The sequence below is a fragment of the Psammomys obesus genome, unplaced genomic scaffold (assembly GCF_907164565.1).
Source record: "Psammomys obesus unplaced genomic scaffold, mPsaObe1.curated_primary_1811, whole genome shotgun sequence".
Classification (NCBI taxonomy): Eukaryota; Metazoa; Chordata; class Mammalia; order Rodentia; family Muridae; genus Psammomys; species Psammomys obesus.
In genome coordinates, this window is record NW_026589447.1 from 3,095,683 (window position 1) to 3,108,542 (window position 12,860).

Sequence of the window (12,860 nt, forward strand, 5' to 3'; positions counted from 1 at the left end):
TCTTTCTTTCTTTCTTTCTTTCTTTCTTTCTTTCTTTCTTTCTTTCTTTCTTTCTTTTTTATTTAACTGATTGACTTCCTCAAGAAACATTTTTGTGTGCCTACAATTTGGAAGATGTATAAGAAGTTGTGTATATATTGGTGAGTAGCAAAACATTCTTTCTTACATCAAGTCTATGCTCTGGTATGGAGAAATATAATATGTTAAATAAAAGCAATAAATAAACATGTGTGAATAACATTTGAAGTGCTATGCAAATCAGTATATATTGAGTTATAGAATAATGACATACTGGTGAAGAAATAAATAAGATTGTTTAGGAAATTGTCAGAAATTATTTGCCTTGTTTTAAAAATCTGTTGCATTTAATTAGATTGCTTGCATGAGCATGGGTCGGGATGGTTATTTATAGAAGTATGGGCAACTTATTAATAGCTTAAGAAAATGACACCTGGAGACATCCAAGATGGTGGCGCAGATTGTACACTGTGTCTTATCAGCAGGGCAGCAGTGACTGCACAGTGAGCAATAGACCAAACTTCAGGCCCCAAAATACCAGTGGCTTTGTTTCCAAGGTGAGAGGAAACCCCACAATGAGAGAAACAATTGGGTCCTCACTCAGGTCACCCAGCTAATCTCTGGATAAGTTCCTGGGTTGGTGTAGGTATGCAGTCTCCAGCACCTAGCCTCATGCCTGCCCACTGTGCTCACTTTCCCAGACTGAATTGTGAGCCCCCAAACACCAGAGACTGATTCTCTTCCAGGAGGAATAAGGCCTGCCATTGAGCATGAATATGGCCTGCTGCTAAACAGCGTGCATACTTAGCTGGGCTTCCGTATGAGACGTACCTGTACATTCCCGGAAACTGATGATGCCGCACTGGGTAATGAGACAGGAGCCAATGTGGAAGAGCCACACCAACAGCCTTGAGTCCAGGAACCAACGGAGTACTGAGCAGAGGTTATAAAGGGGTATCCTCTTCCTGAAATAAATTAATCTGCTATTGCCACTTGCCTGACAGCAGGAGTCTGTGCTGTTGGCTCTGCACCAGCTCACCACTGCCCCCAAGGGTCCTGGGCCTGGATTCAAGAAAGTCTCCCAGTTAAGAGGAAACTCCATGATGAGGGAAACAATTGGATTAGACCTCGGGAGAAGTTCCTGGGTTCCCTCAGGCCCAGGGTCTCCAGCATCTAGCCACAGGCCTACGTGATATGCTCACCAGCCAGTGATTACCTTCTGGGTACTGGGGCACAGAGCTCCAACCTCAGGCCTCCACCTGGGAGCCATAGGAGCATCCTCAGACACCCATCCAAATCTCAATATGTCTTCCTAGGGAGACTTACCAAACGTCTTTCCTCTCTGGTTCTTTAAGATGTCTGCACCCAGAAAACACAGTGTCTGAGCAAAGTGTCTGGGCAGCTGTAGCTCATTAACTTCAGAGCAAGAAAGGCAGTGTAAGGGGCAGCTGTCTCTGGGATTTCCTGTGATGAAAAGAGAGCCCCTGCACGCTTGAGGAAGCCAGTTAGTCCACAGGATCATATACCCGAGGAGAGCCGCAGTAATTCCTAGAGAATCACCTGCCAGTCAGAGACCATACCCAACAGTCTGAGGAGGGCTGCTTCGAGAATATGCAGCTTTCTGCCTAAGGCTTTCCAACCCCCCCACACCCGTGCCAGTGAGCACCAGAAAATACCAGATAACACCAGAGACAACCAAATTGGGAAAGACCAGCATAAAAACACAATCAACAAAAGCCAAAGCAATATGGCATTTCCAGAACCTAGTTACCCAAAGGCAAATAGCCCTGGATATCCTAGCACAAGTGAAACTCAAGAAAATAACCTTAAATCTATGCTTATGAAGATAATAACAGAGGAAATGAATAAAATTAGTAAATAAATAGAGGGACTATTTCTAACAGGATCTCAAGGGCAGGCTGTTTGACACACACCCCCCCCCCCGGGGAGGAGCAGTCTGTTAGGCCACAGAGGAGGACTTTGCAGCCAGCCCTGAAGATACCTGATAAAACAGGGTCAAATGAAAGGGGAGGAGGTCCTCCCCTATCAGTGGACTTGGAAAGGGGCAGGGAGGAGACCAAGGAGGGAGTGTGGGGTTGGGGAGGGAATGAGGGAGCGGGATACAGCTGGGACACAGAGTTAACAAAATGTAACTAAAAAGAAAAATAAAATTAAAAAGAGAGAGAGAGAGAAAAAAGTAATAGAGGGAAATACAGTCAAACAGATTGTGCTTTTAGAGAGGAAATAATTAAGTCACTGAGAGAAATAGAGGAAACTTCAAAGAAACAACCAAAAAATTGAATGAAAGGCAGAAAAATACAAACAGCTGAAGGAAATCAACAAAAAAGGTTCAAGATCTGAAGATGGAAATGAAAAAATTAAAGAAAACAAAGAAAAAAATGAAGAAATCCTCAAGGGGGAGAAATTACGGATGAAAACAGGAACTACAGAGGGCCTCTGAAAAACTCTACCCATCAGTGTATCAAGCAAATGATGCGACTCATAACCAAACATTGGGTAGAGTACAAGGCATCTTGTGAAAGAAAGGGGAGATAGTAAGACCTGGAGAAGACAAGAGCTCTACAAGGAGAACAACCAAAATATCTGGGCACAGGGTTCTTTCCTGAGACTGATACTCCAACCAAAGACCATTCATGGATATAACCTTGAACCCTTGTTCAGATGTAGCCCATGGTAGCTCAGTCTCCAAGTGGGTTCCCTAGTAAGGGAAACAGGGACTGTCTCTGACATGAACTCAGTCACTGACTCTTTGACCACCTCCCCCTGAGAGGGGAGCAGCATTGCCAGGCCACAGAAAAGGACAATGCAACCAGTCCTGATGAGACCTGATAAGCTAGGGTCAGATGGAAGGGGAGGAGGACCTCCCCTATTAGTGGACTTGGAGAAGGGCTTGCGAGGAGACGAGAGAAGGAGGGTGGGATTGGGAAGGAATGAAGGATGGGGCTACAGCTGGGATACAAGGTGAATAAACTGTAATTAATATAAAAAATAAAAATTTAATTAAAAAAAAGAAAGTTAATAACACTAAGTGCCTTCGTTAAGTGATTGGCAACATCCACACAAGCAATTTAATAGCACACCAGAAAGCCCTACGGGGGAAAAAATAGAAGCAGAGACACGCAAGAGGAGTAGATGTTTGGAAATAAATTCAGGGCTGAAATCAATAAGTTGGAAACAAAGAGAACAATTTAAACAGTCAACAAAACCAATACCTAGTAATTTGAGAAAATCAACAAGATAGACAAACCTTTAGCCGAACTAACTAAACGACAGAGAGAAACTATCAAAATCAACACATCATGAATGAAAAGAAAGTCATAACAACAGACACTGAGGAAATCCAAAGAATAATTAGGTCTTACTTCAAATACATATATGCTACAAATTTGAAAATATAAATGTAATGGACAATTTTCTTGATAGATTCTACTTACAAAAATTAAATCAAGATCAGGTAAATAGATTAAATAGCCCTATATCCCCCAAATAAATAGAAGCAGTCATCAAAAGTCTCCCTTCCAAAAAAAAAAAAAAAAAAAAAAGCCCAGGACCAGATGGTTTCAGCACAGAATTCTACCAGACCTTCAAAGAAGAGTCAACTCTAATACTCTTCAAACTATTCCACAAAATAGAAAAAGAAGGAATATTACCAAACTCATTCTACGAGGCCATGGTCACCTTGATACTAAACCACACAAGACCAAACAAAGAGAAATTCAACTAATCATTCTTATAAACATTGAAGCAAAAATATTCAATAAAATACTTGCAAACTGAGTCCAAGAACATATCAGATATCATCCATTATGACCAAGTAGGCTTCATCCTAGGCATGCAGAGGTGCCTCAATATATGGAAATCCATCAATGTAGTCCACCATATAAACATGCCGAAGGAAACACACACATACACACACACACACACACACACACACACACACACACACACACACGATCATCTCCTTAGATGCCAAAAAAAAAAAAGCATTTGACAAAATCCTACACACAGTCATGTTTAAAATCTTGGAGAGATCAGGAATAAATGGCTTATACCTAAACATAGTCAATGTATTATTCAGCAAGTCTATTGCCAACATCAAGCTAAACAGAAAGTTAATTCACTTCCACTGAAATCATGGACAAGACAAGGCTGCCTACTCTCTCCATGTTTCTTCAATAGAGTACTTGAAGTCCTAGTCGGAGCAATAAGACAACTAAAGGAGATCAAGGAGATACAAATCCGAAAGAAAGAAATCAAAGTATCACTGTTTACACATGATTTGCTAGTATTCATAAGTGACACCAAAAATTCTATGAGGGAACTCTTACAGCTGAAAAACACCCTTAGCAAAGTTGCTGGATACAAATTTAACTCAAAAAAAATCAGTAGCCCTCCTATATAGAAAAGACAAATGGGCTGAGAAATAAATTGGTGGAACAACAGGCATAAAAATCATTAAGTATGTTGGTGTTACCCTAACCAAGCAAGTGAAAGACTTGTATGAAAAAAACTTCAAGTGTCTGAAGAAAGAAATTGAAGAAGATATCAGAAGATGGAAAGATCTACCATGCTCTTCGATTGTTAAGATCAACCTAATAAAAATGGATTCTTGCTAAAAGCAGTCTACACAGTCAAGGCAATTCCCTTCAAAATACCAACACAATTCTTTACATACCTTGAAAGAAAAATTCTCAACTTCATATGGAATAGTAAAAAACCCAGAATAGCTAAAACAATCCTGTACAACAACAGATCTTTGGGAGATATCTCCATCTCTGATCTCAAACTGTACTATAGAGCAACAGTAATGAAAACTACATGGTACTGGCATAGAAACAGACTGGTGGATCAAGAGATTCTAATTGAAGACCCAGAAATAAACCCATACACCTATGGAAACTTGATTTTTGACAAAAGTGCCAAAACCATATAATAGCACATATAATAGCACAAATGGTGCTGGTCTAACTCTATGTCTACATGTAGGAAAGTGTAAATAGATCCATATTTGTCACCCTGCACAAAATAAAGTCCAAGTGGATCAAAGACATTAAACCAGACTGTTGTTGATTATTAATATTTAATATTGATTCATATTTTAGGCAAACAGTGGTTATTCCTAAACAAACTGCATACCCAAATCACCACACAGAGACCAGGGTTTATTTAATTAACCTAGAGCACAATGTTGGGCAATAATTACTCCATCCTAAACCTTTAAGCCTGCATAGCTTCCTCCCATTCAGATTTCACACGATACTTTCTTTTAGTTATATCTTAGGTCAAGTTCATCTCTCCTGGTGTTTCTAGGTCCTTTCCTCTCAGATCTCTCCTCTATGAACCTCCTCCCACTTAATTCTTTCTCTTCCTCTCTGGACCAGGATGTTCCACTCCAGTCTCTCCATTGCTCAGCATTGTTTGTTTTTTTTTTTCAGTACAGAGAATAGTAGCATGTTTTCACAAAATTGAAACAGGTGATGCTTAAAATAAGCATCACAATGCAATGTCCAGATTGAAGCTAGATAGTGGGGTAGAGAAATCATCATTTGGATGAACAAGGGTAAATAGTATACATTCCACAAGAACATTATACTAACACCAGATATACCAAATCTTTTAGAAAAAAAAGTGAGGAAGATCCTTGAACTCACTGGCATAGGAGACAACTTCCTGAACAGAACGCCAACAGCTCAGGCTCTAAGATCAACAATTAATAAATGGGACCTCATAAAACTGAAAAGCTTCTGTAAAGCTGAGCAAACTGTAAACATAACAGAACTGCAGTCTACAGACTGGGAAAAGTTATCTACCAACCCTATATCTGACAGGGTCTAATATCCAGAATATATAAATAACTCAAGGAATTAAACTCCAACAAACCAAATAATCCAATTAAAAATTGGATACAGAGCTAAACAGATAATCCTCAACAGAGGACTCTTGAAAGGCTGAAAAGCATTTAAAGAAATGTTCAACATCCTTAGTCATCAGGGAAATGCAAATCAAAAATGACTCTGAGATTCTACCTCACACCCATGAGAATGGCTAAGTTCAACAACTCAAGAGACAGCACATGCTGGTAATGATGTAGAGAAAGGGTAACACTCCTCCATTGCTGGTGGTAGTGCAAACTTTTACAACCACTTTGGAAATCAATCTGGTGCTTTCTGAGACAATTGGGAATAGTGCTACCTCAAGACCCAGCTATGCCACTCCTAGGCATATACCCAAAAGATGTTCCACCATTCAGCAAGGACATTTGCTCAAATATCTTCATAGCAGCTTTGTTAATAATATCCAGAATCTGGAAACAACCTATATGTCCCTCAACCAAAGAACAGATGCAAAAATTGTGGAACATTTACAGAGTTGAATACTACCCAGCTATTAAAAACAAGGAAATCATGAAACTTGCAACCAAAAAGATGGAGCTAGAAAAGATAATCCTGAGTGAGGTAACCCAGAACCAGAAAGACATTCATGGTACATACTCACTTATAAGCAGATATTAGCCATATAAGCCATATAATACAGTAAAACCATACTATAACACACAGACCTAAAGATACTAAGTAACAAGGAAGATCCTAGGGAGGATGCTTAGCTCTCCTTCAGAAGGGCAAATAGAATAGGCATCAGAAGTGGTTGAAGAGAGGGAACAAGATGGGAGTCTATCATAGATGTCCTCTGAAAGACTACAACCAGCAGGGGATTGAAGTGTATGCTAAGAATCATAGCCAGAGTACAGGGTGTCATAGGAAAGAATGGGGGACTAGAAGACCCAGAGCAGATAGGGAGCTCCATAAGAAGACCAACAGAGCCAACAAATCTGGATTTATAGAGGCCTGGAGAGACTGATGCACCAACGAAGCACCATATGTGAAGAGGACCTAGACCTAGGCTCAGATGTAGCCTATATTCAGCTCAGTCACAGGGAGTAGGAGCTGTCTCTGACATGGACTCTGTTGCCTGATCTTTGATCACTTCCCGCTGGTGGTTGTGGTGGTGGTGGTGGTGAGGGCTTGTCAGGCCACAGAGGAAGAGAATGTAAGACAGTCCTAATACAACTTGATTGGCTGGGGTCAGATGGTAGGGGAGGAGGACTTCCTGTTGCTGAGGACTAGGGGAGAGAATAAGGGGGAAGTGGGAAGTAGGTTGGGACTAGAAAGAGATGAAGAAGGAGACTACAATTGGGATGTACAGTGAATAAATTATAAAAAAATTAAAATAAAATGAAATTTGGTTATTGTTTTTCTTAGTGTTCTGACTTTCTTTTCAGTACTTTGTATATTCTAGGTGCTAACACTCTATTAGAGGTAAACTTAGTAATTAAGTTTAAGTTTTCCCCATTCACTAGGCTGTTGCTTTGCCTGAATGATGGTATTCTTTGCAGATCAGTTTTTTTATTTTGTTTTGTTTTGTTTTGTTTTTCTTTATTGGGTCCCACTAATGGAGTCCAACTAAGCATTTGTCTTAGTGCCTATGATATTGTTATTTTGTGCATAAAGTCCTTTCTTGTACCAGAGAGTTAAAACCTATTACCTACTTTATCTTCAGTCAGATCTAAGGTATCTCTTAGTATGTTGAGGTTCTTGATCCATTTGGAATTGAATTTTTATTTGGGTGACAAATATGGAGTTATTTTCCATTTTACTACTTGCAGCCACCCAGTTTTACTAGCACTATTTGCTGCAGACATGTTTTTTTTTATTCCAGTGTCTATTTTTATCTTACTTATACAAAAATCAGGTTTTTACATATGCCTGGATCTTAAATTCTATTCCATTTACCAACGTCTGTATTTATGCCAATATCTTGCTGTTTTTATAATCATAGCTTTGGACCACAACTAACAATCTGGGATTGTGATCCCTCCAGCTGTTCTTTTATTATTCAGCATAGTTTTTAGATGCCCTGAATCTTTTTGTCCATATGAAGTTGAAGATTGTTTTAAGAATTGTGTTGGAATTTTGGTGAGATTCCACTGAATATGTAAATTGATTTTGAAAAGAGGTCAATTTTTACAATATTCTGATTATGCATGAGCATAGGAGATCTTTCCATCTTCTGATACCTTCAATTAATTTCTTCCATGTCTTAAAGTTTTTAATATACAAAACTTTCAATTGGTTTGTTACACTTACCCGATTTTTTTTTCATTGAGGCTGTTGAGAAGGATATTGTTCCCCTGATTTGTTTCTTAGTCTGTTTGTTACTTATATATAGTAAGAATACTTATTTTTGTGAGTTAATGGTCTACCTGCTTCTTTGCTGAAAGTGTTTATCAGCTCTAGTAGTTTCCCGGTGTAATTTTTAGGGTAACTTGTGTATACCATCATATCATCTGCAAATAAAGATACTCTGAGCTATGCATGGTGGTGCATGCCTGTAATCCCAACATTTGGGGGGGGGGTGGCAGAGCAGGCAGATATCTGTGAGTAGGCTGGCCTGATCTATAAAGTGAGTCCAGGACAGCCAAGGCAACACAAAGAAACCCTGTCTTAAAACACAAACAAAAACAAAAAGAAAACAACAAAATAACAACAACAACAAAACTTTGACTCCTTTCTAATTTGTATCCCCTTGGTCTCTTTCAGTTGTCTTCTTGCTTTAGGTAAGGTTATTGACTTCAAGTACTATATTGAATAGGCATAGGAAAGTGGATGATCTTGTTTTGTTTCGGGTTTTAGTGAAAATTCTTTGAGTTTCTCTCCATTTAGGTTGATATTGGCTGTGGGCTTGCTGCAAACTGCTTTTATTATGTTGAAGTCTTTCACTTGTATCCCAAGTCTCTCCATGACTGTGATCACGAAGGCTGTTGTATTTTTTCAAAAGCCCTTTCTGTATCTAATGAGATAATCATGTGGTGTTTGTTTTTCAGTCTGTTTATCTGGTGGATTGCATTTATTTTGGACCATCCCTCCCTCTCTGAGTTGAAGCCTACTTTCTTGATCATGGTGAATGATCTTTTGGATGTGTTCTTTGATTGTATTTGCAAATATTTTATTGAGAATTCTTGCATCTATGTTAAAATGGGAGATTGTCCTGTAATTCTTTTAAAATTGAGTCTTTATGTGATATCAGAATATCTGGGACCTTCTTAAAAGAACTGGACAAAGTTCCTTCTGTTGGTACTCTACTATTCCACTAAATGGATGGCATTAAACTGACTTCTAATAACTCATTACACCCACATATTAATCAGTCTCTCAACCCTCATTCGTAAGGCTTCCTTTTGCAATATATGGTGATGAACACAGAGTCCCACAACTATTCAAGGTGCAAAGATTGGTAGAGTACTGAATGCTCATCCTTAAATTGCCCACCTACATCAAGGCTCATTTTGGAGAGAGGGCAGATGGATTGTAAAAGATAGTGATGCTGGGGTGCTGCAATGAAACATTGTTTTCTGGACACAGCAAGGCCGTTGCATATATGAGTGCACAGGGGTAGTGGTTGTGACAGCATCCATAAGAATTCTTCAATATCAGTTCCTAAGATTTGCTGATATCCTTCTACAATGTGGTTCCTGTGGATCAAACTCAGATTGTTGGACTTGGTGGCAAACACCTGTAATATGAGCCATATCACCAGCTCCTCTGTCAAGTTTGTGGATTTTTTTATTTATTATTTTCTGTACATTTTAATTTTTATTTATTACAATATACTCACTTTGTATCCTAGGTAGCCCCTTCCCTCATTTCCTCCCAGTTTCACCCTCCCTCCCTCTTCTTCCCCTATGCCCCTCACCTAATCCACTGATAGGGGAGGAGGACCTCCCCTTCAATCTCACCTTAGCCTATCAGGTCTCATCTGGACTGGCTGCATTGTCTTCCTCTGTGGCCTGGAAATATTTCACCTTCCAGGGGAGGTGAACAAAGAGCCAGCCAATGAGTTCATGTCAGATACATTCCCTGCTCCCTTTATTAGGGAGCCCACAAAGAGACTTAATTGCCATGGGCAACATCTGAGGAGGGTCTAAGTTCTCTCCAAAGTATGGTCCTTTGTTGATTCTTCAGTCTATGCAGGACCCCTTGGTCCCAGATATTTTTAGCTCTGTTGGTCTCTTTGGGGAGCTCCTGTCCTCTGCAGGTCTTACTATTTCCCACTTCTTTGATAAGATTCCCTGTACTGTGCCCAAGTTTGGCTATGAGTCTCAACATCTGCCTCAATACCCTGCAGGGTAGAGCCTTTCAGAGACCCTCTGTGGTAGGCTCCTGTCCTTGTGCCTGTTTTCTCCCACTTCCAATGTCTATCCCATTTGCCATTCTGAATGACAATTGAGCATCTTTTTCTTGCTTAGCTTCCTTAGGTGTACAGATTTTAGTATATTTATCCTATATTATATGTCTAATATCCACTTATATGTGAGTATATACTATGTGTGTCTTTCTGCTTCTGGATTAATTCACTCAGGATGATCTTTTTTAGTTCCATCCATTTGCCTGAAAATTTCAGATTTCCTTGTTTTTAATTGCTGGGTAGTATTCCATTCTGTAAATGTATCTCAATTGTTTTATTTGAAAATAATATTTTTTTGTTTTTTATTTTTATAAGTTACAGTTTATTCACTTTGTATCCCCCTGTACCTCCTCCCCTCCTCCCCTCCCAATACCACCCTCCCTATTCCCCACCCTCTCCCAGTCCACTGATAGGGGAGGTTCTCCTCTCCTTCCCTCTGACCCTAGTCTATCAGGTCTCATCAGGAGTGGCCACATTGTCTTCTTCTGTGGCCTGGTAAGGCTGCTCCCCCCTCGGAGGGAGGTGATCAAAAAGCAGGCCAATCAGTTCATGTCAGAGACAGTCCCTGTTCCCATTACTATGGAGGCCACTTGGATGCTGAACTTCCATAGGCTACCTCTGTAGAAGGGGTTCCAGGCCATCTCCATGAGTGGTCCATGGCTAGAGTATCAGTTTCAGAAAAGACCCCTGTGCCTAGACTTTTAGGATCTGTTGCTCTCCTTGTGGAGCTACTGTCCTCTGCAGGTCTTACTATTTCCCACTTCTTTGATAAGATTCCCTGTACTGTGCCCAAGTTTGGCTATGAGTCTCAACATCTGCCTCAATACCCTGCAGGGTAGAGCCTTTCAGAGACCCTCTGTGGTAGGCTCCTGTCCTGTTCCCTGTTTTCTCCCTCCTCCGATGCCCATCCTCTTTGCCTTTCTGAATAGGGATTGAGCATCTTAACCAGAGTCCTCCTTCCTGATTAGCTTCTTTAGGTGTACAGATTTTAGTATGCTTATCCCATATTATATGTCTAGTATCCACTTATGAGTGAGTATATACCCTGTGGTAAGTGGAATCCATCAAGAAAATTGTTCATTAACAGCTTTATTAGTAATAGCCAGAACCTGGAAACAACCCAGATATCCCTCAACAGAGGAACAGATACAGAGATTGTGGTACATTTACACAATGGGATACTACTCAGAAATTGAAAACAAGGAAATCATAAAATTTGCAGGCAAATGGTGGGACTTAAAAAAGATCATCCTGAATGAGGTATCCAGAAGCAGAAAGATACACATAGTATATGCTCACTTATAAGTGGATACTAGACCTATAAGATAAGATAAACATAATAAAATTTGTACATCTAAAGAAGCTAAACAAGAAGGAGGACCTGGGGTAATACAATCAATCTTAGAAAGACAAATGGGATAGACATTGGAAGTAGGAGAAAAAAAAGAAACAGGACAGGAGCCTACCACAGAGGGCTTCTGAAAGACTACCTAGCAGTGTATCAAAGCAGATGCTGAGACTCATAAACAAACCTTGGGTAGAGTATAGGGAATTATATCAAAGAAGGGCGAATTAGTAAGATCTGGAAAGGACAGGAGTTCCACAAATACCAAATATATCTGGGCACAGGGGTCTTATCTGAGACTGATTCTCCAACCAAGGACCATGCATGGATATAACCTAGAACCCCTGCTCAGATATAGCCCATGGCAACTCAGTATCCAAGTGGTTACCTAGTCAGGGGAACAGGGACTGTCTCTGACATGAACTCAGTAGCTTGCTCTTTGACACCCCCCCCAACAGAGGAGCAGTCTAGCTAGGCCATAGAGGAGGATATTGCAGCCAGTCCTAATGAGACTTGATAAACTGGGGTCAGATGGAAAGGAAGGAGGACCTCCCCTATCAGGGAGGAATGAGGGAGGGAGGGTGAGATTGGGAGGGAATGAGGGAGGGGATTACAGCTGGGATGCAAAGTAAATAAACTATAATTAATATAAAAATAAAAATTTAATTTAAAAAAGTAAGAAAATTGTCCATTTCATTTAGATTTTCATATTTGGTGGCATATAGGCTTTTGTAGTAAGACCTAATGATTGTTTGAATTTCCTCAGCATTTGTCATTATGTCCCCCTTTTGTTTCTGATTTTGCTGATTTGAATAGTTTCTCTCTGCCTTTTAATGAGTTTGGCTAAGTGTTTGTCTTTCTTATTGATTTACTATTTAAAAAAACAGTTTTTGGTTTCATTGATTTTTTGAGTTGTTTTCTTTGTTTCGTTTCTAATTTACTGATTTCAGCTGTGAGTTGATTATTTCCAATCATCCACTCTTTGGGTATGTCTGCTTCTTTTTTTGGGGGGGGTCTTTCAGGTGTGCTGTTAATTTGCTTGTATGAGATATCTCAAACTTCTTTCTGAAGGCATTTAGTGCTATGAACTTTCCTCTTAGCACTCCTTTCCTTGTGTCCCATAAGTAGTTCCTTAATTTTCTTTATTTTATTTTATTTTTTAAATTTATTTATATTTTATAAATTACAGTTAATTCACTTTGTATCCTACTGTAACCTCCTCCCTCATCCTCTC